The sequence below is a fragment of the Perognathus longimembris genome, chromosome 24 (genome assembly GCF_023159225.1).
Source record: "Perognathus longimembris pacificus isolate PPM17 chromosome 24, ASM2315922v1, whole genome shotgun sequence".
Classification (NCBI taxonomy): Eukaryota; Metazoa; Chordata; class Mammalia; order Rodentia; family Heteromyidae; genus Perognathus; species Perognathus longimembris.
In genome coordinates, this window is record NC_063184.1 from 8,125,436 (window position 1) to 8,148,926 (window position 23,491).

The following is a 23,491-nucleotide window of genomic DNA, read 5'->3' on the forward strand; positions in this document are numbered from 1 at the left end:
ATAGAAGCACCTATCATTTGTGTTTGTGCTCTGGTTTCATTCTAGTTTTTAGAACTAGGAGCACTTCTCTGAGCAGAGGATGAAAGGGTGACATTGATCAAGATTTGTTGTATTCATGTGCTACTTGGTTGAATGGCAACTCTGTTGTACAACAACTATGTATACACTTGTGTATATGTATTTATATGCACATATGTTTATATACTCATATGCATTGTCTGCAGATTATGCAAGTTTTTATCTTTAATTCTAGCATTCACAAAAGAGAGAAACACACAAGCCTTCAACCTGGCCTGCTTCACTTTACACAGTAATCTCTAATCCCATCTACTTACCTGAAAATACATAATTGCCTTCTGTTTTTCATTTCTATTTCAGTTGTGGGGCTTGACCTCAGGGCCTGGGCACTGACCCTGAATTCTTTTTCTCAAGGCTAGTACTCTACCACTTTGCCACAGCTTGATTTCTGGTTTTTGAGTGGTTAATTTGAGATAAGAGTCTCATGGGGACTTTTCAGCTTGGGCTTGCTGGCTTTGAACTGTGATTCTCAGATCTCAGACTTCTGTGGAGCTGGAATTAGATGTGTGAACCACTGGTGCCCAATTTACCTTCTTTATAGCTGAATGATGCTAATATATAGTTGGATAATACCACATTTTTAATTTATTATTGGTCAGGAGTTTGGGCTGTTTTATAACTTGGCTGTTGTGAATGGTGCAGCAACAAACAAGAGTATACAAGTGTTTCTATTGTATCTTGACTTACATTCATTCAGAAATATGCCCAAAGAGTGGTTGTTACTGGATAGTATGGTAGGTCTATTTTTGGTTTTATGAAGACACTTCAAACTAATTCCCATAGTGGTTCTATTAGTTTATATTACCACTAATAGTGTTGTAGGCATTGTTTGAGGGGGTTGAGTGCAGCCAGGAAATGTTAAAGGGTGAATGGTTCAAAACTGTATTAAATGCATGAATAAAGATAGCAAAAGGAAATTCACCGAAAGCTGTTGAGTCATAGGAGGGACAGGGCATGGGGAACCGGAGAAGAAGTGAGGGGCGAGTCTAATTTAAAGTACTGTGTACCATGGATGACATGCCACAGTGAAAACCCTTTGAACAATTGCAGTCAATCAATTTAGAAGTGAATGACAAAAGCATAAAACAAGTCTTGTCCAGAAACCAGTGGGAGGAGGAAGGTGAACAGAGAGGATGAAGGAGGGGGAATCTTATCCAAATGCTTTATGTTCATGTGTGAACATGGAACAATACAGATAATCAAAACTTCATGAGTTGTCCATGTCTGGACTGGGGGGATGCGGTTGGCTGCGGGGGACTGTGGTTGGTGGGGAGGGAGGGGTCCAGGAAGTAAAGCGGTGGGGAGTCTGTGTCCTCCTGCATTGTAAGAACAGAGCTCATTCTCAGTTTTTTTCTTATTTATTGTCAAAGTGATGTACAGACAGGTTACAGTTTCATATGTTAGGACTTGGGTACATTTCTTGTACTGTTTGTTACCTCCTCCCTCATTCCCCCGTTCCACCCTCCACATTTCCCTTTCTCCCCATGAGTTGCTCAGTTGGTTTACACCAAATGGTTTTGCAAGTATTGCTTTTGGAGTCATTTGTCTTTTTATCCTTTGTCTCTTGCTTTTGATATTCCCTTTCACTCCCCTAGTTCTAATACCAGTATATATAGTTTCCAGTGTACTTAGATAAGATACAGTGATAGTGTGGATAAAATCACAGGAAGGGGATACAAGAGGATAATTAACAATAGAAGCTACGGTTTCACATGGCATGCTGAAAGTAATTACAACAGTGATATAACAGTCGTTTCCATAACATGGAGTTCATTTCACTTAGCAACAACTTATGCATTCATAAGGGCATAGCTATTAGGCTCTTGTGATCCTCTGCTGTGACTAGCCTAAACCTGTGCTAATTATTTCCTGTGAGGAAGACCATAGAGTCCATGTTTCTTTGGGTCTGGCTCACTTCACTTAGTATAATTTTTTCCAAGTCCTTCCATTTCCTTACGAATGGGGCAATGCCATTCTTTCTGATAGAGGCATAAAATTGCATTATGTATATGTACCACATTTTCCTGATTCATTCATCTACTGAGGAGCACCTGGGTTGGTTCCATATTTTAGCTATGACAAATTGTGCTGCGATAAACATTGTTGTGCTGGTGGCTTTAGTGTGTTCTTGTTTGTGGTCTTTTGGATAGATGCCCAAATGTGGGGCTGCTGGGTCATAGGGGAGCTCTATATTTAGCCTTCTGAGTAATCTCCATACCATTTTCCAGAGTGGCTGAACCAGTTTACATTCCCACCAACAATGAAGTTAAACTTTCTCTCTTTGCAGATGACATGATCCTATACCTAAAGAACCACATAGACTCTGCTTCCAAGTTACTAGATCTGATCCAAAACTTTGGCAAAGTAGCAGGATATAAAATAGGCCCTCAAAAATCAATGGCCTTTCTACATGCTAAAGACCCGAAGACCAAGGCTGAAATCAGGAAAGCAATCCTTTTGCAATAGCCTCAAAAAACATAAAATACCTAGGAATATCCTTAACCAAAGAAGTGAAAGACCTCTATGATGAGAACTTTAAAAATATGAAAAACGAAATTGAGACAGAACTAAGGAAATGGAAAAACCTCCCATGCTCCTGGATTGGGAGGGTTAATATAGTCAAAATGGCAATATTTCCAAAGGCTATCTACAAATTCAATTCAATACCCATTAATATCCCGACACCATTTTTCAACAAAATAGAGGAAGCAATCCAGAAATTCATATGGAACAATGAAAGACCCAGAATAGCAAAAACAATCCTAAGCAGAAAGAACAGTGCTGGAGGAATTACAAAACCAAACTTCAGGCTGTATTATAAAACTATAGTAATAAAAACAGCTTGGTATTGGCACTGGAACAGACCTGAAGACCAATGGAACGGAATTGAAGACCCAGAAATGAACCCACAGAACTATGCCTACTTAATCTTTGATAAAAGAGCTAAAAATATAGTTTGGAAGAAAGATAGCCTCTTTAACAAATGCTGCTGGCAAAACTGGTTCAACACCAGCAACAAACTAAAACTATATCCTTATATATCACCCTGCACCAAAATCAATTCCAAATGGATTAAAGACCTCGAAATCAAAACAGACACCCTGAAAACACTAAAGGAAAGAGTAGGAGAAACACTTGGGCTCCTTGGCACAAGATGGAACTTCCTTGACAAAGACCCAGAAAGGCTACAAATCAAGGAAAGGATAGACAAATAGGACTGCATCAAATTGCAGAGCTTCTGCAGGGCAAAGGACATAGCTTGCAAAATAAACAGAAAGCCCACAGATTGGGAAAAGATCTTTACCAGCCATTCAACAGACAAAGGCCTCATATCTAAAATATATGAAGAACTAAGAAAATTACATTCCTCCAAAACAAAACTGCAAAGAACCAACAGCCCCCTCAACAAGTGGGCTAAACACTTAAAAAGAGACTTCTCTGATGAGGAAATGAGTATGTCCAAGAGACATATGAAAAAAGTGCTCTACATCACTGGCCATAAAAGAAATGCAAATCAAAACAACATTGAGATTCCACCTCAGCCCAGTAAGAATGTCCTTTATCAAGAAAACTAACAAAAATAAATTTTGGAGGGAATGTGGTCGTTCTCAGTTTTAGCTCATTGTAAAAACAAACTCAATTCTCGGAAGCTTATGGAGCTCTGGTACTGGAAACATTTTTATGAACATCATTTTGACTTTCTTGAAGATTCAACCAGAAATAGTATAACATTTCTTGAGTAGAACAAAAGTAAGTTTCATAAATGAACTCAACTGCTTGGTTTGGACCATTGTTGCTATTTACTTTGGGGAATGGTTCTATCTCAAAGGTGTAATTTTTGAAATTTCTTAAATCATATAGTACAGTGTTATTTTTATAGGTCTTATTGATGTCGTTTTTCCATAGTATTTCTTCTGCACAAGTACATCTGGCCTTTATAAAAATCCTTGAATAGTCCCAGGTTACCCAATTGTAGAAATTTAAGAAACATATTCCATGAACCATATAGGAAACATTTGCTATCCAGGTTAACAGAACACAGGAAATATAAATTCTAGGCTGTTGATTACACTAGCTTCATCTCTGCTCAAAATTTCAAGCTTTTGACTACTAATGTTAACGTGTATGTCATTGTCATAAGCATGAATTCTAAAAGAAGCAGGATGAAGTCCAATACATAAGCTCAATACTTCACAAAAGGTGGTCTCAGATACTAGACAAAGCTATCTCTGCAGGGTTGAATAGAGGAGAGGCAAGAGGAACACTTGGAAAAAAGATGTTGTAGCATTACAGAGACAAAGAATCTGATTCAAAATAGACAACTGCACTGTGCATTTCAATCTTGCACAGAAAGCAGTGATGGGCTATACCTTAAAGAGACAAGTTCAGTGGGTGTAGAATGACAGCTGAACATAGTAATAGAGAAGGGGGAAAACAGCAATGGTTAGATGATGCTGATGCTGATGATTTCCCAGTACTGGGCCTTGATCTCAGGGTCTGGGCATTGTCTCTTAGCTGTTTTACACAAGGTTGCTGTTCTACCACTTGAGCCACAGCTCCACTTTCTGCTTTTTGTTGTTGTTGTTGTTGTTGTTGTTGTTTTTTGTGTTCAATTGGAGATTGTTGTCTGTAGACTTTTCTGCTTGGGCTGGCTTTGAACCATAATTCTAAGATCTCAGCCTCCTGAGTAGCTAGGATTGTAGGCATGAGCCATACCCCCCCCCCCCCAGCGTGGCTGTATTTTTAGAATAAAAACCATCACATCACTAGTGGATGATGTTGTAGTCTACAGAGCTGGAGTCTGGTTCATCAGCAGCAATTCAGAAGGGGAAATTAAAAAAAAAATCTTTCTATTGAAATTCCTACATGCCCCTTTGAATTTTATTTATATACACTCATGATAATTACAACCAATTGATATGAAATGAATATCCCAAAGTTTCCAGAATTTAAAAAAATATGTTCTGCAAGTTATATGAATGGCAGAGCAGAGATGAGTATTTGCACAATCTGGTGACATTTCTCAAATCTTGTTAAAATTTAAAATGAAGAAAAAATTTGATTTCACTCACTCAGATTGCATTTTCATAACTCAAGAAGATGCTGGAGATCCAGCTAAGGCATGTCTAAAAACAAATATAGTCTTTCCAATTGTGAATATAATAGAATTTTAATTGATATGACACACTAAACTGTTAGAGAAATTGTATCACCACTGCAGACACACACACACACACATATGCACAGTAACACATGCACACATCTACAAACAACAGCCCGTGTTTGCAAGTAAGGTGAAAATTTTTAAATTGCATAGTTACCTTTCAAATAAAAAAGTAATGATTATGCAGGTGACTTTACTGTATCCTGGTTTGCATTCTTTTGGGTAAATGCCCAGGAGTACACTTGCTGTATACAATTTATTTTTAACTGAATTAAGGCAGATTTAAGGGAAAACTCAAATAGTGTAATTCCTTAAAAAGGCAAAATCAAAACTTAGCAAAATAAAACACCAGTAAGCAGGTACTTGAAAGGGGTGATGTCAATGGTAGACCAATGATGAGAAGAGGAGAGGTAAAATGTAGTCAAGAATCCCATGTATATCCTGCAGAATTAAGATAATAATCCTTAAGGATAATAATAATAAAACTCATGAAAACAAATTTATGCCAAAAAGTAATGGGTAATTTGTAGAAACTGAAAGGAAATGTGATTTGATGAATGTCACTTAAGCAAGAAACGGCATAGGGTAAGAACCAGGGAAAGCCTGAGAGTTCAGGGACTTGGTGGTCACACAGAAATGAGGTGTAGTATCCCATGCTTGGACAACATGGGTGACTGGCACAACCTTGAAAGATCTAGGAGTCTACTGACTGTCCCATTTAGAAAGCGAGCCAGAGCAACTACATCTGCTGGCATTGAGAATGTGTCAGTGGCAAGCAATAGCATTTGGCAATGAAGACGAGAAGCCTTAGTAAGAAGGTGTTTGAATGGACACAGCATCCCTTAGGCCGAAAAAGTGAGGCAAGAAATTGACCAGACAGTTCACAGCTGTAGAAACACACAGGACTCTGGCCAAAGCAACCTGAAATATGGCCTAGATAAGCAGGGTTTAAGAAATGCATTTAGAAGGCTGACTGGAAATGAATTCACAACCTGAAGTCACAAACCACATTAAGAGAAAAAGAAGAGAATCTGCACATCATGGATGAGAGAAAAAAAAAAAGAGAAACATCAGAGAGATCTTGTCCAATATATTCACTGAGATCTAAGAATACTGTGTCAAGTTAAGATGCTCAGTGCCTTCTAGTCTGTTCTGAACAGATTATCAGTGGTTTATGTATTTTAAATGTTTTTTTCATTTCTTTATTGTCTAAGTGATGTACAGAGGGGCTACAGTTTCATACGTAAGGCAGTGAGTACATTTCTTATCCAACTTGTTACCTCCTCCCTCATTTTTCCTCGACCTTCTGCCTTCCCCACTTCCCTTTCCCCCTCAATGAGTTGGTTTCACCATACAGTTTTGTAAGTATTGCTGTTGCATTGGTTTGTCTTTTTATCCTTCGTTGTTGTTATTTTCAACATACCATGTGAAATTATGCCCTTTTGCTTTTGCATTTCTTTCCTGTGGTTTTACCCCTGGCATCACTGTAACTGATTTTAGTACCCTGGATATCATATATACTTGTATTGGATCTAGGGAAGGGAAAGGGAGCCACTAGGAGATAGAGAAACTTCCTAAATCAAAAAAGTTTGGAAATGTGAACCTGAATAATTAAGAACAGATGAAACCTGCCATTCATCTTGAGGTGTTTATTTTTAAGAATGACTAAGTAAATCAAGTAACTGCAATACAAGATGACTGATTTTTTGATGGTGCAGGAAATATTTATTCATAACAAAAGAAATAAACTGCTTAAAACCTTGGTGATATTCTGATAACTGAAAGCACACATGCACACATACATATGGCAACTACATAATAAAAACTTAATTATGTTATTAATATGGAGAAGATAACATGACATCCTACATAATTTTATAGAAAGTCCATTTTTGTGCATATTAGGTAACATAATGAATTCCACTGAATAATCAACAAAAAATATTGTCTCTAAAGTAAACATAATTGTCTGCCTACTGAAAAATAGTCAATATGTTTAATGAAATTAACAGCAAGATAAACTTAGAAATCAGACTACTCAGTAAATTTTGAATTTGTCATTGAAATCAGCTATTTTAGAATATGTCTCTTTCAAAAGTGTTACATTTGATTTTAGATAATCAATCTCTTGTTTAATGTGTACTTAAAATAAAAGTAATCTTAATGGCAAAAAAAGAAATGATAAAATAATGGCATTCACAGGGAAATGGTCAGATCTTGAACAATAATGTTGAGCAAGACAAGCCTAGAGCACAGAGGACAAAGGTGCATGGTCTCCCTGATATGTGGTTGTTGGAGGGGGAGGGGAGAACAGTAGAAATCATGTCTGTAAAATAACAAACTTCTTTTCAAATGGTATTTCTACATGTTTTGGTCAGCGACTTTACACCATGTCTCTAAAACCAAACAATTACTAAATAAACATAAAAAGTTCTAGGATAGACCTGTCAAGAGCACAATAGCTCAACAGCTACATACATATGATTACATAAGATGAAGCTAAGTAAAATGAACTCCAAGAGATGGAAATAGGAGGATTTTACTGTTGTCATTATGTTTATTATTATGTTATTACTAGGTGAATTAGCTTTGATGTACCCTCTGTGGTCAGTGTATATGATTCTGGTACACTGGATATTGTATATATGCTTATCTGAACTGGGGAAGGGAAAGAAAAATGAAGGAGGGTGTAACAAATATGACAATATGACCTTATTATGTAACTATACTCTCTCTGTATATCACCTTATCAACAAAATTTAATTAAAAAAAAACACCTTGGTGAAGGACAGCAGTGGCAATGTGTGAGCTGTGGTAGGAGGTGAGAATTTAGCAAGAACCTTTTCCCATTACAGAAATATCAAACTAAGGCCCACAGTATACAAATTTTAAGTTTATAGCTTAATAAATGTCTACAATTCATTATCTGGCATCCATAAAAAGTATTAGAAAAGTATTAGGGTAGATCAAATTACTTCTTACTTTCATATTATTATTAGTAGTAATATTAACATTTTGGCAGCACTAGGGTTTGCACTCAGGGAATCTGATTGCTAGGCTGGCACTTTACTACATGAGCCATGCCTCTAGTCCTGATTTTTGCTAGTTATATATATGATATGGTTTCACATCCTGCTCAGGCATCTGCCCAAGCAGCAATCAACCTATTTTTTTTTTTTTTTTGCCAGTCCTGGGCCTTGGACTCAGGGCCTGAGCACTGTCCCTGCCCTGGCTTCTTCCCGCTCAAGGCTAGCACTCTGCCACTTGAGCCACAGCGCCACTTCTGGCCGTTTTCTGTATATGTGGTGCTGGGGAATCGAACCTAGGGCCTCGTGTATCTGAGGCAGGCACTCTTGCCACTAGGCCATATCCCCAGCCCCTCAATCAACCTATTTTATACTTCCCATAGCTCCTGGCATGTGGTTTCCCTCTGTGGAGATGGAGTCTTGAGGAATTTTCTACCTGTGCTGTCCTGAAACTGTTCCTCCTAATCTCAGCCATGCAGGAAGCTTGTGATGACAAGCATGCACGACTATGCACAGCTATGGGTCGAGAATGGACATGGAGAAGTTTTCTGACTGGGATGGCTTTAAACCACAATCCTATTCTTAGCTTCCTAAGTATCTAGCACTACAGACATGAGCTGTCAGAGTCTGGCTTTGTATATCATTATTGCAATAATCAACAGCAAAGAAATTATTGTGGCTATTATTTGCCTTCTGACTTCCTTCCCTATTGGTTTCATGTCCTTGGTCCACCACCCACGAGATGCTCCTGTGCTGTGTGCAGCAATGTCTCAGTGTCATCACACTGCCATATTTCTATAGGCTCATACCACAATCAACTTAAATTTCTATATTAAAGGTATTGGGATTGCTTCTAATTTTATTAAAAAACAAAGCTTCTACCAGGGCCAGGTGGTTCACATTGGTAATGCTAGCTACTCAGGAGGCTGAGTTCTGAGAATCACTGTTCAAAGCCTACCTGGACAGAAAAGTCCATGAGATTCTTATCTCCAATTAAACAGCAAAATAGCCGGAAGTAGAGCTGTGGCTCAAAGTGGTAGAGCAATAGCCTTGAGTGACAAAGTTAAGAGAGAGTGCTTAAGCTGCGTTCAAGTCCCAGAATTGACACACACACACACACACTCATGTTCACACATATGCATACACATGTGCACACACACAAAGCTTCTATAAAAATTCTTGCACATATAGCTGTTTTACATGTAGCAATGCATACCCACTGCACTCATTAGATTTTAGCATGACTAAGGCAGAACCAGAGATGTGCCCACGCCCCTTCTGTACAACAGTGGTCATGGTGCACACTCTCTGGACAGAAATTCCCTTCCAGTGTTGCCTTCATCTCTGGACAACAGTCATTTCTCTCCCTCCATCTCCCTCAGTCATCATGCGTTGCTGCTCTGTAACCTGCAGTGCCAATTATAAAGTAAAATAATAAATGCAAAGTATGTATAACTACACTGTGCTGTTTAGCTGAATTTATGTATTCTACTATTCCTTATTACTCTTCTTTCTCTCAATCTCTCTCAATGACTGTCTTATTACCTGTCACAATATCTCTCTCAATATCTGTTCCAGTATCTCTCTTCTTTTTTCCCTCTCTCTTCCTCTCTTTCATTTGATCCATCACTCCCCCCCCCACTTCCCCCACTCCACTCTCTTCTGAAAGAGGATGGTGGTGCGTTGGTAAGTCCCATCTGCCTGTATAAACTATGTCCTCCTTTTTCCTCACCTAGTGCCATGCAATTTAACATCCATATTTATTTCCCAGAATCACTACCACATATTAGCAAAATCTTGAAATTTTATTGACATTGTAATCATTTTTCTCCTGGGTTTGACTTTGTATTAGCAGTAGAACATGCAAGGCCCTGCATCAAATAACAAGTTAAAAGAAAACTCTATGACAAGGAGGGCATGATGATTAAGAATCCCTTTGCGAGGGGGTGAGCTTTTATACAACTGGAACAACATGTCTATAGAAAACGAGAGCAGGCTTACATGAAAGGGGAAAGAGGCTGTTTCCAACCTCCTTGTGGATATATGAGAAACTCTGGTGCTCAGAGCCGCAACTTTCCCAATTTCAAGCATTCTACTCATCTGAGTCTGTATGACAGGACACATTCTCCTATTCTAACCTCTACAATGCTTTAGAAATCAACATAACCATTCCTCAACTGTTAGGGACATAATCCATGAAGCTCCAAATGAGATGTTTTTAAAGAAGTCATAAAATTACCTTTCTGGGATATACCCACAGCTCACACTCTAAGCCTGTTTCTGTCTCAAGCAGTCCATTGCACTGATAAGAACATATTTCACTCCCTACATGTTTTTTTGTTTGTTTCCTACAAGATGGAAAGTCTCATGTTTTGCCACTTAATTCAGCTCTAAAACTAGATGTGTCGGTCTGTCTGACTGATAGAAACTGAACTGTAACTACAGTCTATACAACAAGCCTATGATATAAAGGGTTCACTTTCCCCATCTCTAGGTGGGAAGAATGCACACAAGGAAGATGTCCCACCATACTCACCAGAGCCCACAGAGGGAAGAGCATTAGAAGACTCTTCTATTGTCATCCCAACTGAATAATCAGGTGATGTGAGCCATAACAGTCACCACACCTATGAGTAAGTCCCTGCTGATCTTCACATGAGTAATTTAGCCCATTGTTTCATTTTCATATGTAATATTAATGACTAATATATCAAATAGTGAATATGTTAATCATATTAATTGCTAATAAATAATATAGGGCATGCCATTTATTATAAATCATATATGTTACATATGGTAGAAATATATATTAAACATACTAATATGTGATATATTTGTATACTTAATTATAATTTAATAATATTAATATATGATGTATTACCTTAATATTATAATATATAATCCTATGATACCTATTAATATCTAATACTAATATCTAATATTAAATCAATAGCTAATATCATTAGATGAATGTTAATATTTATAATAATGGTTATTCAATAGATACTTGTGTCAATTTGTCACTGTCTAGTTTTACTGTAGATTAATGATGTGAATTATTTAAAAATATTCATATTTTAATATCTAATATTAATATTAGATGAAGACAAGTTAAGTTTCTAAGGGTTTCCAAAACAGTTCAATCATTTTAGATTATCTGGGCTGAGATTTAGTGTGGGTTTTTTATTTTTTACTGTTCATTTCCTTTCTATTCTCTATACTTCACAACGTATTTATTTTAGCCTGTGGAGGATTGAAAAATAAGTGTATATTAGTAAGAAAATGTTAACTATTAAAATTCAATACATGAAGTATAAACAATAAATTGTAAACTTATCATAAAAGGCGAGAACAAATGTTAGGAAAAGTATTATTTTGCCTCAGAAATGAAGCAGCTTCCTGGACCTATGGAAGAGATAAAGCATATCTAGACACAAGATTGATGATATGACCCAATTTCATGCCCAAACTACATATTTAGGCATAAAGTAACAAAAATATAGAAAATAAAATGAAAGAATTTTGGGGTTAGACCACCTCTATCCCATCTCTTTTTATTTTATTATCTGCATCCCTCAGTGCTTTCTCTATGAAATATCTTATGGCAATGATTGTATCACAAGTTCTATTTCTAAGAGAGTGGAAAAGGCATCTGGCAGAATCATATACTTGTGATATATTGAAAATATCCAAGCCTATATGTCATTAAGTATCTTGTCCTAATATTAGAATACTTTCGTCTTCCTTTTTAGGAATAAAAGAGACTGGTAAAAAAAATGGATGACAGTGAGGACAGGAAGGAAAGTGGATAGGTATGGATAAAGGAAAGGGATATGGGGTACAAGGGGCAGAGAAAGCAAGCAGATAGAGGGAAGGAGAGAGAGTAGGCTGCAAGGGCAGATACAAAGAATGAGACAAATCTGTAGCTTTATTCTACCTGTTCAAATAAAAACAGGCCAACCCAGCGCTAAAATGAGAATGATGCAACTTTTAGAAGATTTCTTTGCTTTACCACCAGGCAGGCTATTATTCTCCATGCGTTTCCCCCACCCCCCTTCGTTTTCTTCTTCCATGCTCTGGCCCTGATGAATTGAATGTGATTAACAAAATGGGGCTAGTGATTCATGAATCAGAATCACAGGAAGGCTGTGTCAATCCTGCAGCAAATTTAGGTCTTTTCTAATCCTTGTCATTCAAGTTTCAAGTGTATAATCTACATAAAGAAAGGTAACAATTACCAGGAGTGTTTTAAATGGCAATTAAAGCTTTCTGGTTTGAATTCTATGTCAATGTGAAACTGTTTTAAGTGGATTGTTCCTTTTCCCACAGTTAAAACTAAAAGGGCAGGTCACCTCCTAATTTGGACTTTCTATCCATGAGTACAAGAAATAGGTGAAAATGAAGACCAATTAAGCAAAATGGTGAAGATGACATGAAAGAAATTGAGAGTTGACAGATTTTCATGCTATACAGCCCAATGAAGCCTAGAGTACTCTATGTACCCTAGGCTTACCTTGAGGAAATGATTATCATGCTCTGCCTTCTAAGTGCTGGGATTACAGGCACACACAACTGTGTTTGGCTGACTTGACACTATTTTCTGTATGAATTATAGTAATGTATATTTCTGGTGTCAATCTCTCTCTACTCTCTTCAGATGCATTCTGAAATAAAGGAGTGGCTTTGTTCTGCTTTTACAGAAATGTATTCTTTTTTTTTCAAATTTTTATTATCAAATTGATGTACAGAGAGGTTACAGTTTCATACGTTAGGCATTGGATACATTACTTGTATGTACTGTTTGTTACCTCATCCCTCGCACCCCCCCATCCTCCTCCCCCTTAACTTCTCTGTGCTTCTATGTATATGAGTGAAGAGATTTCCAATGCCACCAGTCTTAGAACAAGTCTGTTTATCTTTGTGGGCCAGTAAAGTAACTGTATTGAATTTAGTACAAATAAGGTATAAAAAAATAAGATATGTAAGGCTTGTTTTTCAGTGTTTAAAAAGTTTGTAGAACTTTCCATAAAATGCTTTACTTTCATTTCCATGGCTAATATTCTGCCATGTGTCCACAAAGGAGTTGGAAAATATAGTTATCATTCTGAAAAGCCATGTTTCTAGTCCAAAATCAGCAGTCACATTGTAAAAGGGATAATCAGTAGCAAAAATTTCTTCAGGTTTTCCTCTTTCTTTTTCCTGATTTTTCTTTTGTTCTAAGTAACATTATTTTTATTTTATTTTATTGTTTTATGCCTGCTTTGAGTGGTAACAGCTAAGGGTGAATGTAAGGCCTGAGTTCAAGCCCCACAACTGACACCAAAAAGAAGGGGAGGTGGTTTATTTAAAATTGTTTGTGATATATTGTTTTCTTTATATTTTTGTTTGAGATTTTCTATAATGAAATTCAAATAAGTTAGCCAGAAAACATAAAATGGTGATTTTCCTAGCCCAATCTGTCATATCACTGGCTAAGACTGTGTGGCCTTTTTTATGTTCCTGGGGGGAAAATAGATTCATTTGGAAGCTCAGAACCTTTGCCACACTTATCTCTTGTGCCCACAGGCCAGCTCCGGTGACCCAATTATGTCTGTTTTTTTCTGTCATTCAGCTGTCACCTCAGACCTGTAGGGACAAGTATTTAAAGCCTCTTTCTTCTGTCAGAAACTCAGGCCTCAAACCCTTCACTTTCTTTCTGTTCAGCACGTTGTTTAGCACATGCTGTAATGTCTCTTCTCAGTAGTTTCCAATCAACTTGAGGTTTTGTGGCATATTCTGCCTGTCACAAAGTATGCCAGCCATAAACCCTTTTTGAATAAATAATTGAAGAGAGTTAGGACCCTACTAGCCCATGATGAGAATGGCAGGGTTACTGCTATGGTTAATTCAGATGGAGCATAAAGATTATGCTTGGCTGAAATTCTAACTTTTCGTGATACTTTCAAGGCTGAATCTTGCATCATGTTCAGTAAGGGCGGTATTACCTATATATCTTCAGATACAGATTAAAGTGGATGACAATATAGTCCCTCTGTGGCAATCAGAAATTTGTATTCGTAGATTTCTTGGACTTTTCAATTACGAGGGATTAAATTCAGGAGTGTAAATTGATGTGGGTAAACCACTCACTGCTCTTGCTAATGAAGACAGTTCACAGAAAGATATTCAGAAGGGGGCATGACTGATCTCAGAATCAGCCTTTCACCATTTAATGAAATTATCTCCATTCCTGAGAGCTAGGGCTTACGTCTGTAATCCAAGCTACTGGCAGGCTGAGATCTGAGGACTGCAGTTCAAAGCCAGCCTGGGAAGGTAAGTCTGTGAGGCTCTTATCTCCATTCAGCTTCCAAAGAATACTAGAAGTAGAGCTGTGGCTCAAGTAGTAGAGAGGTTGCTTTGACCATAAAAGCTCAGGGACAGTGCTCAGGCCATGAGTTCAAACCCAAGACACACACACACACACACACACACACACACACACACGCACACACACACGCACACACACACACACACACACACACACACATACAAATTTCCTCCCTCCAGGTATCCAAGTATGTAACAAGTTAAAAAATCCAAATTCAATTGACAATAGGCCAGATGGAGTTCAAAGAGGAAACTTTTCTTGATCGTTAGGATGACCATTTAGATTGGTTCAAATATGGATTATGAAAAGAGAATATATTGTCTCAGTTCTTTTAGAAGTTCAACATGAAACATCATTTTAGTTGTGCATTGATGGTTTATGCCTGTAATCTTAACAACTCTGGGGACGAAGATCCAGAGGATAGTAGTTTGAAGCCTTCGCAGGAAGAAAAGTTTGTAAAATAACCTCTCCAAAATAACTAGCAAAAAGTGTGGCTGGAAGTATGGCCCAAGTAGTAGAGCACCAGCCAACAAGGCAAGCTGAGCAAGTGTGAGGATCTGCATTCATAAGTCAGTACTGCCTAAACAAGAAAAACAAAATAGACATTATTTTATTATTTAAAATTTTGCAAAATAGGAAAACTTTTTAAGAAGTGGGTGGGCAGAATTTCTGGAAAAAACAAACTTCACATACCTAGCTCTTATAAAAACACTTTTTCCAATAGATACAATGCATATTTATAGCCTTTTCCTTTCACTGGGACTCATTTTTCACATATGTAATCATGATTTTATTTTTATTTTTATTTTTTTAATTTATATTATCAAACTGATGTACAGAGAGGTTACAGTTTCATACGTTAGGCATTGGATACATTTCTTGTACTGTTTGTTACCTTGTCTCTCATACCCCCCTCCCTCCTCCCCCTTTCCTGTTACCCCCTGAGGTGTTCAGTTCACTTACACCAAACAGTTTTGCAAGTATTGCTTTTGTAGTTGTTTGCCTTTTTTTTTTTACCCTGTGTCTCTCAATTTTGGTATTCCCTTTCAATTTCCTAGTTCTAATACCAGTATACATGGTTTCCAATATACTCAGATAAGATTACAGAGATAGTGTAGGTACAACCACAGGAAGGTGATGCAAGAACATCATCAATAATAGAAGCTACAGATACACATGGGACGTTGAAAGTAGTTACAACTGTGAGATAACAATCGTTTCCATAACATGAAGTCCATTTCACTTAGCATCATCTTATGTGTTCATAAGGGTATAGCTATTGGGCTCTTGTGATTCTCTGCTATGACTTGCCTAAACCTGTACTAATTATTCCCTATCAGGGAGACCATAGAGTCCATGTTACTTTGGGTCTGGCTCACTTCACTTAGTATAATTTTTTCCAAGTCCTTCCATTTCCTTACAAATGGGGCAATGTCATTCTTTCTGATAGACGCATAAAATTCCATTGTGTATATGTACCACATTTTCCTGATCCAGTCATCTACTGAGGGGCATCTGGGTTGGCTCCAGATTCTCGCTATGACCAATTGTGCTGCGATGAACATTGTTGTGCTGGTGGCATTACTGTGATTTTGTTTGTGGTCTTTTGGATAGATACCCAAAAGTGGGGCTGCTGGGTCATAGGGGAGTTCTATATTTAGCCTTCTGAGGAATCTCCATACTGCTTGCCAGAGTGGCTGAACCAGTTTACATTCCCACCAATAATGAAGTAGGGTTCCCTTTTGGCCACATCCCCTCCAACAATTGTTATTGTTAGTTTTCTTTTTTTTTTTCTTTTTTTTTTTTTTTGGCCAGTCCTGGGCCTTGGACTCAGGGTCTGAGCACTGTCCCTGGCTTCTTCCCGCTCAAGGCTAGCACTCTGCCACTTGAGCCACAGCGCCGCTTCTGGCCGTTTTCTGTATATGTGGTGCTGGGGAATCGAACCTAGGGCCTCGTGTATCCGAGGCAGGCACTCTTGCCACTAGGCTATATCCCCAGCCCCTGTTAGTTTTCTTGATATATGACATTCTTACTGGGGTGAGATGGAATCTCAATGTTGTTTTGATTTGCATTTCTTTTATGGCCAGTGATGTAGAGCACTTTTTCATATGTCTCTTGGTCATTCTCATTTCCTCCTCAGAGAAGTCTCTTTGTAAGTCTTTAGCCCACTTGATGAGGGGGCTATTGGTTCTTTGCGGTTTTGTTTTGGAAGAAGGTAATTTTTTTTAGTTCTGCATTTTTTTTTTTAATATATGAGGCCTTTGTCTGTTGAATGGCCGGTGAAGATCTCCCAGTCTGTGGGCTTTCTGTTTCTCTTGCGAGCTATGTCCTTTGTCATGCAGAAGCTCTGCAGTTTGATGCAGTCCCATTTGTCCAACCTTTCTTTGATTTGTAGCCTTTCTGGGTCTTTGTTAAGGAAGTTCCGTCATGCGCCAAGGAGCCCAAATGTTTCTCCTACTCCTTCCTTTAGTGTTTTCAGGGTGTCTGTTTTGATTTCGAGGTCTTTAATCCATTTGGAATTGATTTTGGTGCAGAGTGATATATAAGGATCTAGTTTTAGTTTGTTGCATGTGTTGAGCCAGTTTTGCCAGCACCATTTGTTAAAGAGGCTATCTTTCTTCCAAACTATTGTTTTAGCTCCTTTATCAAAGATTAAGTAGGCATAGTTCTGTGGGTTCATTTCTGGGTCTTCAATTCTGTTCCATTGGTCTTCAGCCTGTTCCAGTGCCAATACCAAGCTGTTTTTATTACTATAGCTTTATAATACAGCTTGAAGTTGGGTATTGTAATTTCTCCAGCACTGTTCTTTCTGCTTAGGATTGTTTTTGCTATTCTAGGTCTTTTATTGTTCCATATGAATTTCTGGATTGCTTCCTCTATTTCGTTAAAAAATGGTGTTGGGATATTAATGGGTATTGCATTGAATTTGTAGATAGCCTTTGGAAATATTGCCATTTTAATTATATAAATCCTCCCAATCCAGGAGCATGGGAGGTTTTTCCATTTCCTTAGTTCTGACTTAATTTCTTTTTTCAAGCTTTTAAAGTTCTCATCAAAGAGGGCTTTCACTTCTTTGGTTAAGGTTATTCCTAGGTATTTTATGTTTTGGGGGGCTATTGCAAAAGGAGTTGCTTTCCTGATTTCAGCCTCGGTCTTCGGGTCGTTAGCGTAGAGAAAGGCCGTTGATTTTTGAAGGTTTATTTTATATCCTGCAACTTTGCCAAAATTTTGGATCAGCTCTAGTAGCTTGGGGGTAGAGTCTATGGGATTCTTTAGGTGTAATCATGATTTTAAATAATGGGCTTATTCCTTCGTGGCTATTTTTGTCTTGTTCTGTCTCTATCATTTTCAAAACACTATTCTTCCAACACTGAGTGCCATTATCAGCTGAAGAAGGTGACTAAATGCAACAAAAGTCAGGCAAGACATTTACAGTTAAAACTCCAAAACATGTCACAAATTTAAACTAAAGCACTCTATAGAGTTAGTAGACTTTCAACCAAATTCCCAATAGCCTTTCATTAGTAATAATTTGTTACTTGATTTTTACACATGTGTGGAAAAGAAAAGAGATTTAGAATAAATAATCTGATTTTTTTTTTAAAAGAACAAGCTTTTAGAATTGACCTCATTGGATTTCAATACTTAGTAAAAGTTAGAGTTATGGGTCACTTTGATGTTGACATTAAGAACAAAAAAGGAATAAACAGTCCATAAATCATGCCAGCATGTTCTTCATTTTTTAACACAAAAAAATTAAAAAACTCAGTGGAGGAAAAAAAGATATGCTATCCACATTTGTGCAGTTACGGAATAAATCCACAAAAGGCAATCTACTTAAAGCTCTACATCCCACAATATATAATAATAAATTCATGATGAATTACTGATAGCACTTTATTTTGTTTGAGGAATGTTTAGAAGGCACTCCAGGATTCTAAAAAAATCTGTGCTATTGATTTATATTTTTAAACATCCTTATTCTTGCATTACTTATTTTCCTCTGTTGTGAAAAGCACAGGTTGACAGCACATGACTGTCTTTACAATTTGTTTAATGCTAATTCCTACTTTCTAAAAGAATATAGGAAGAAAACTGCTGTTAACTATCAGACTTGTGTTAGGTTTGTCAGATAGAAGACTACCATTTCACCCAATAGACATGTCTTATTAATATCAAACTAAGAGACAAATTCCAATAAAAATAGCTAAGGGGAATGACAAGAGAGGCTAACGCTTTTTAACTCAGTGTTGAAAATTGTTCAAGTAAATACCTCCTTACTCAAGATTTCGCCCGTGATTATTTATACATTGGGTTTTATTTGGAAAGATGACAATTTTTTAAAAAAATGTTGAATTAAAAATAGGAAAGGGCACATTTCTTAAAATAACTTGAAATTCGTACAATGAATATGTCAAAGTTAGGTGTGTATATTTATTAATTAAGAAACTAAGTAAACTTACTTTTCACTTAAAGATTTAATTATAATAGATGCAATGCTTCACAGTCTACTTCTTTAGTTGTTTTGTTTTGTTTTGTTGCCGGTCCTGGGGCTCAAACTCTGTGCTTGAGTGCTGTCCCTGAACTCCTTTTTCTAAAGGCTAGTGCCCTACCACTTGAGCCATAGCACCACTTCTGTGTTTTTTTTTTTTTCTGAGATTAATTGGAGATAAGAATCTCATGGATTTTCCTGATGGGGCTGGCTTTGAACCACAATCTACAGATCTCAGTTAGGATTATAGGTGTGAGCCACCAGCACCCAGCCCAGTTCTTTTTTATTTAATTTTATTTTTAATCTATTACAACTTATTTGTTTTCTGTGTCCACTATAACAATATAACTTAAGATGCATGGTTTATAACAACTAACATTTATATTCTCACAATTCTGGAGGCCAAATCTCCCAAGTGAAAATGTGAAGGAGATCCTTCTCTTGAAGGCTCTAGCCTTTCTTCTGGTAAACAGGGCATTTCTTGGCTTGTGGTCACATGGCCTCTGCATCCAAGCTGTGATCACAATGTATGCTGCTTTTCTCTTTTTCTCTAGGTCTTGTTTATGTTTTGGCAGTACCGGTATTTAAACTCAGGGCCTCACTCTTCTAGCCTGGCCCTCTACCATGTTTTCCACAACTGGAAGTCTGCATTATATGGGTTATTTTTGCATTCTATGGGTCTTGTGAACTTTGCTGCCTGGGCTGACTTTGAACTGTGATCCCTCTGTCCTCAGCTTCCTGAGTAGCCAAGACTACAGGCATGTGCCACTAGCACTGGGTTCTTGTAACTCTTTTATAGAGACACCTGTTGTTATTGTTAAGGCTTACTCTGTTAATTCTTGATTTCCCTTTTCATCCAAAAAGTAATTCAATTAATCCACAAACATTTTCCTCCAAAGGTAGGACTCACAGGTTTTGATGGTGGAAACATGGGCAGATCCTAGGGAGAGCTGCCATTGGACCCACTGCACATTGCACTTAGCATGGAGTTAGCAGAACCTTGTGCCCAGCACAGTGTTTGAAAGCCCATCAGTGGGTATGGAGAGTAATGGTCACATGCACAAGATTTCAATGGATGTCCCAGTTATCAATGTGATGACCTAATGTATGCACATGTTGTGTCATGATTGCTTCAGCATAAACACAACTCCTGAGATCTGAGAACAAGAGGTAAATTATGAAAAAATGTCCCATTATCTGTAAAATTAGGATAAGCAGTTACTTTATGGAAAGTGTTGGTCACCAGGAGCTACCTGTTTCCAAAGAATAAATGCTGCCACGAAACAGAACAGAGCCATTTCATTGTCAACAAGGAACCATTGCATCGGACTTGGAGATCATCCCATTAATTATGACCATGCAGAGGAACAAGTGTCACATGCTGTCACCCAAGAGGAATCTAAAGCTCACTGAAGTTCTGAGCAGAGCAGTGGTGAAAGAGGCTGTGGGGGTTTGGAGAGTAAAGCTTGACCTGCTGCTAAGCTAAAAATTTTTTTTTAAGTGGTAGGTGATATAGATAACGATAATGTTTTATGTATTTGTGAATGTAAAAAGAAAGGATTTTGGAAGTCTTTATCATGAAGGACAGATAAATTCTCAAGGAGTTTGTTTACTATGAAGAAAACATTATACCATATATACATATATGAAAATGCTACATTGTTCTCTAATATATGTAGAATTTTGATTCTATTATACCAATTAGAGTCTAACTACCGTGTATCCATTAAAATAAGTTTAACTTAAAAATTAAATGAGGGCTGGGGATATGGCCTAGTGGCAAGAGTGCCTGCCTCATATACATGAGGCCCTGGGTTCGATTCCCCAGCACCACATATACAGCAAATGGCCAGAAGTGGCGCTGTGGCTCAAGTGGCAGAGTGCTAGCCTTGAGCAAAAAGAAGCCAGGGACAGTGCTCAGGCCCTGAGTCCAAGCCCCAGGACTGGCCAAAAAAAAAAAAAAAATTTAAATGAGAAGAGTAAAGCAATCAAAACCTTATTCCTGAACATACCAATTGCTGGATGCATTTTAGCTATGATTTATAATATAATATTTATGCATTATTTCTTAGTACAGAAGAAAAATCACAGATTTCAAGGAACCTGACCTTCTTGAAACCTATCCTGGAGAAAAGTGTAGTGCAAGTATTTCCAACTTATTAGATTCATATTGGAAGTTTGTGGCCATATCCTGAGAACACTTATCTTTCTAGCTATTTTTTGTATATTCTGTCATACTAATTTTATTGTTTGTGTTCCTTGCTTTCTATCACCTAGCAACCAAAGAGGATAGGTGGGAAGTAAGATTATGTGTGCGTGTACATATATATAATCAGTATACATATATGTATACATACATATGTAATTAGAATATATATATATATATATTCTGAGAAAGGTAGCCATGGTAGCCTAGAATTGAAATCCTGACACCAATCCATGGCTAAGTAGATGGTCTGCCGCCATGTTTCCATCGCTCATCCCTCCTTCCTTCTACTCAACCTCAACTTGCCAGTAGAAAGGTGTTCTTGAATTACTGTTCAAAGCTACCTTTAAAGGCAGCAGACTGAAAGAATACTGCTTCAAATAAACTTCTAATGCAAAATTATGAGTCAGAGGTAGAAAACTTATCTTTGCCAAACAAGAGATATTATTGGCATATACATAATATCAACCGGCCATCTCTTCTCACCTACAGGTTTGCCGCTGCTCAGTTGGGCTTATTTCAGCTCTTACCTCTTTAACTACTATGTCTATCAAAGAATATTCATGAAGATGGTTTGTCTGATAAATATGAAATTGATCTCCTTAGCAATATTAGAAACAGGTATAACACAGGTATATTTAAAAATGGTTGGGCTCTGATTGTACAAAATACGATGTATTGAAATGAACACAAAAAAACATGGAAAGGAGGTTTTGCTTCCCTATTGTTCTTTTCCTGTTGGGTTTTCTTTTTGGTCTTGTTTATTTACCTGTCTTTGAGAGAGGAAGGGGAGGGAGGCACAGAACTGGAGGGACAAAGGGTGAACAAATGCAGCCATGGTGCTCACTGAGCACTATGTTGGATATGAACTATACATCCTGTGGGTGGGAAAAAGAGGGAAAACTTGGAGAGAATGAGGAAAGGGGTGACATTGTCCAAAAAGAAATGGACTCTACCTGACTCATGTAACTATGACTTTTCTGTACATAATCTTTCTAATGATATATTTTTATTTTTTAATTTAATTTAATTGTCGAGTTGATGTACAGAGGGTTTCATAGTTACACAGGTAAGGTAGTAAGTACATTTCTTGTCATACTGTTACCCCTCCCTCATTTTACTCATTTCCCTCTTCCCCAACCACGACCCCCTGAGTTGTACAGTTAATTTCCAACATATTTTCTTGTGAACTTCACTGTTGCAATGCTTCACCCTTTGTCCTTTGTCTCCCCACTTTTTGTGTTCCCCTTCCCTTCTCTCATTTAGATAAGCAAATGTACAATACTCAGGATACTGAAATAAAATACAACAGGGCATAACCATAGGAAAAAAAAAAGACAAAAGAAAAAAGAAGTAATTCTACATAGTACATTAAAACAGCAACAAAGAAAAATACCTTGTTTCTTTATCTTGGAAAGAAATCAGATTAAATGAAGTGACCCAGACCAAAGAAACACAGATTCCATGGTTTCCCTCATTGGTAATAACTAGTAGATGTCTAGGATAGTCCTAGCTGAGGATCACAACAGCTCAATAGGTATGTACATATGGTCACATAAGATGATGCTAAGCAAAATAAACTCCAATATTTTTTTAATAGCTGGAGATGAGACAAGAAGAAAGGATGGAGGGTTGAATTGTGAATGTCTCCTCATGGAAACTAAAATTCAAACAAAACAAAGTCCACTTATTAATTCGGTTCTGGTTTTGTAAATCTGTTTGAAACTCTAATTAGTGAGCCAAAATTAATATATCTATTTCCTACAGAGATTAGTTAATGAATTACTTTTCCTGAGAAGGAACACTTAGGATTTCACAATTCTTTTTTTTTTTTTTTTTTTGGCCAGTCCTGGGCCTTGGACTCAGGGCCTGAGCACTGTCCCTGGCTTCTTCCCGCTCAAGGCTAGCACTCTGCCACCTGAGCCACAGTGCCCCTTCTGGCCGTTTTCCATATATGTGGTGCTGGGGAATTGAACCGAGAGCTTCATGTGTAGGAGGCAAGCACTCTTGCCACTAGGCCATATTCCCAGCCCAGGATTTCACAATTCTAAGTTTAGAAATCTAGAAAGAAAATGTAGATGCTGATTAGGTTGGTTCATTTTAGAAGGCTCTGAGTGAAAATACTGACCTTGTACAAATTCTTCCTGGCAATCAAAAA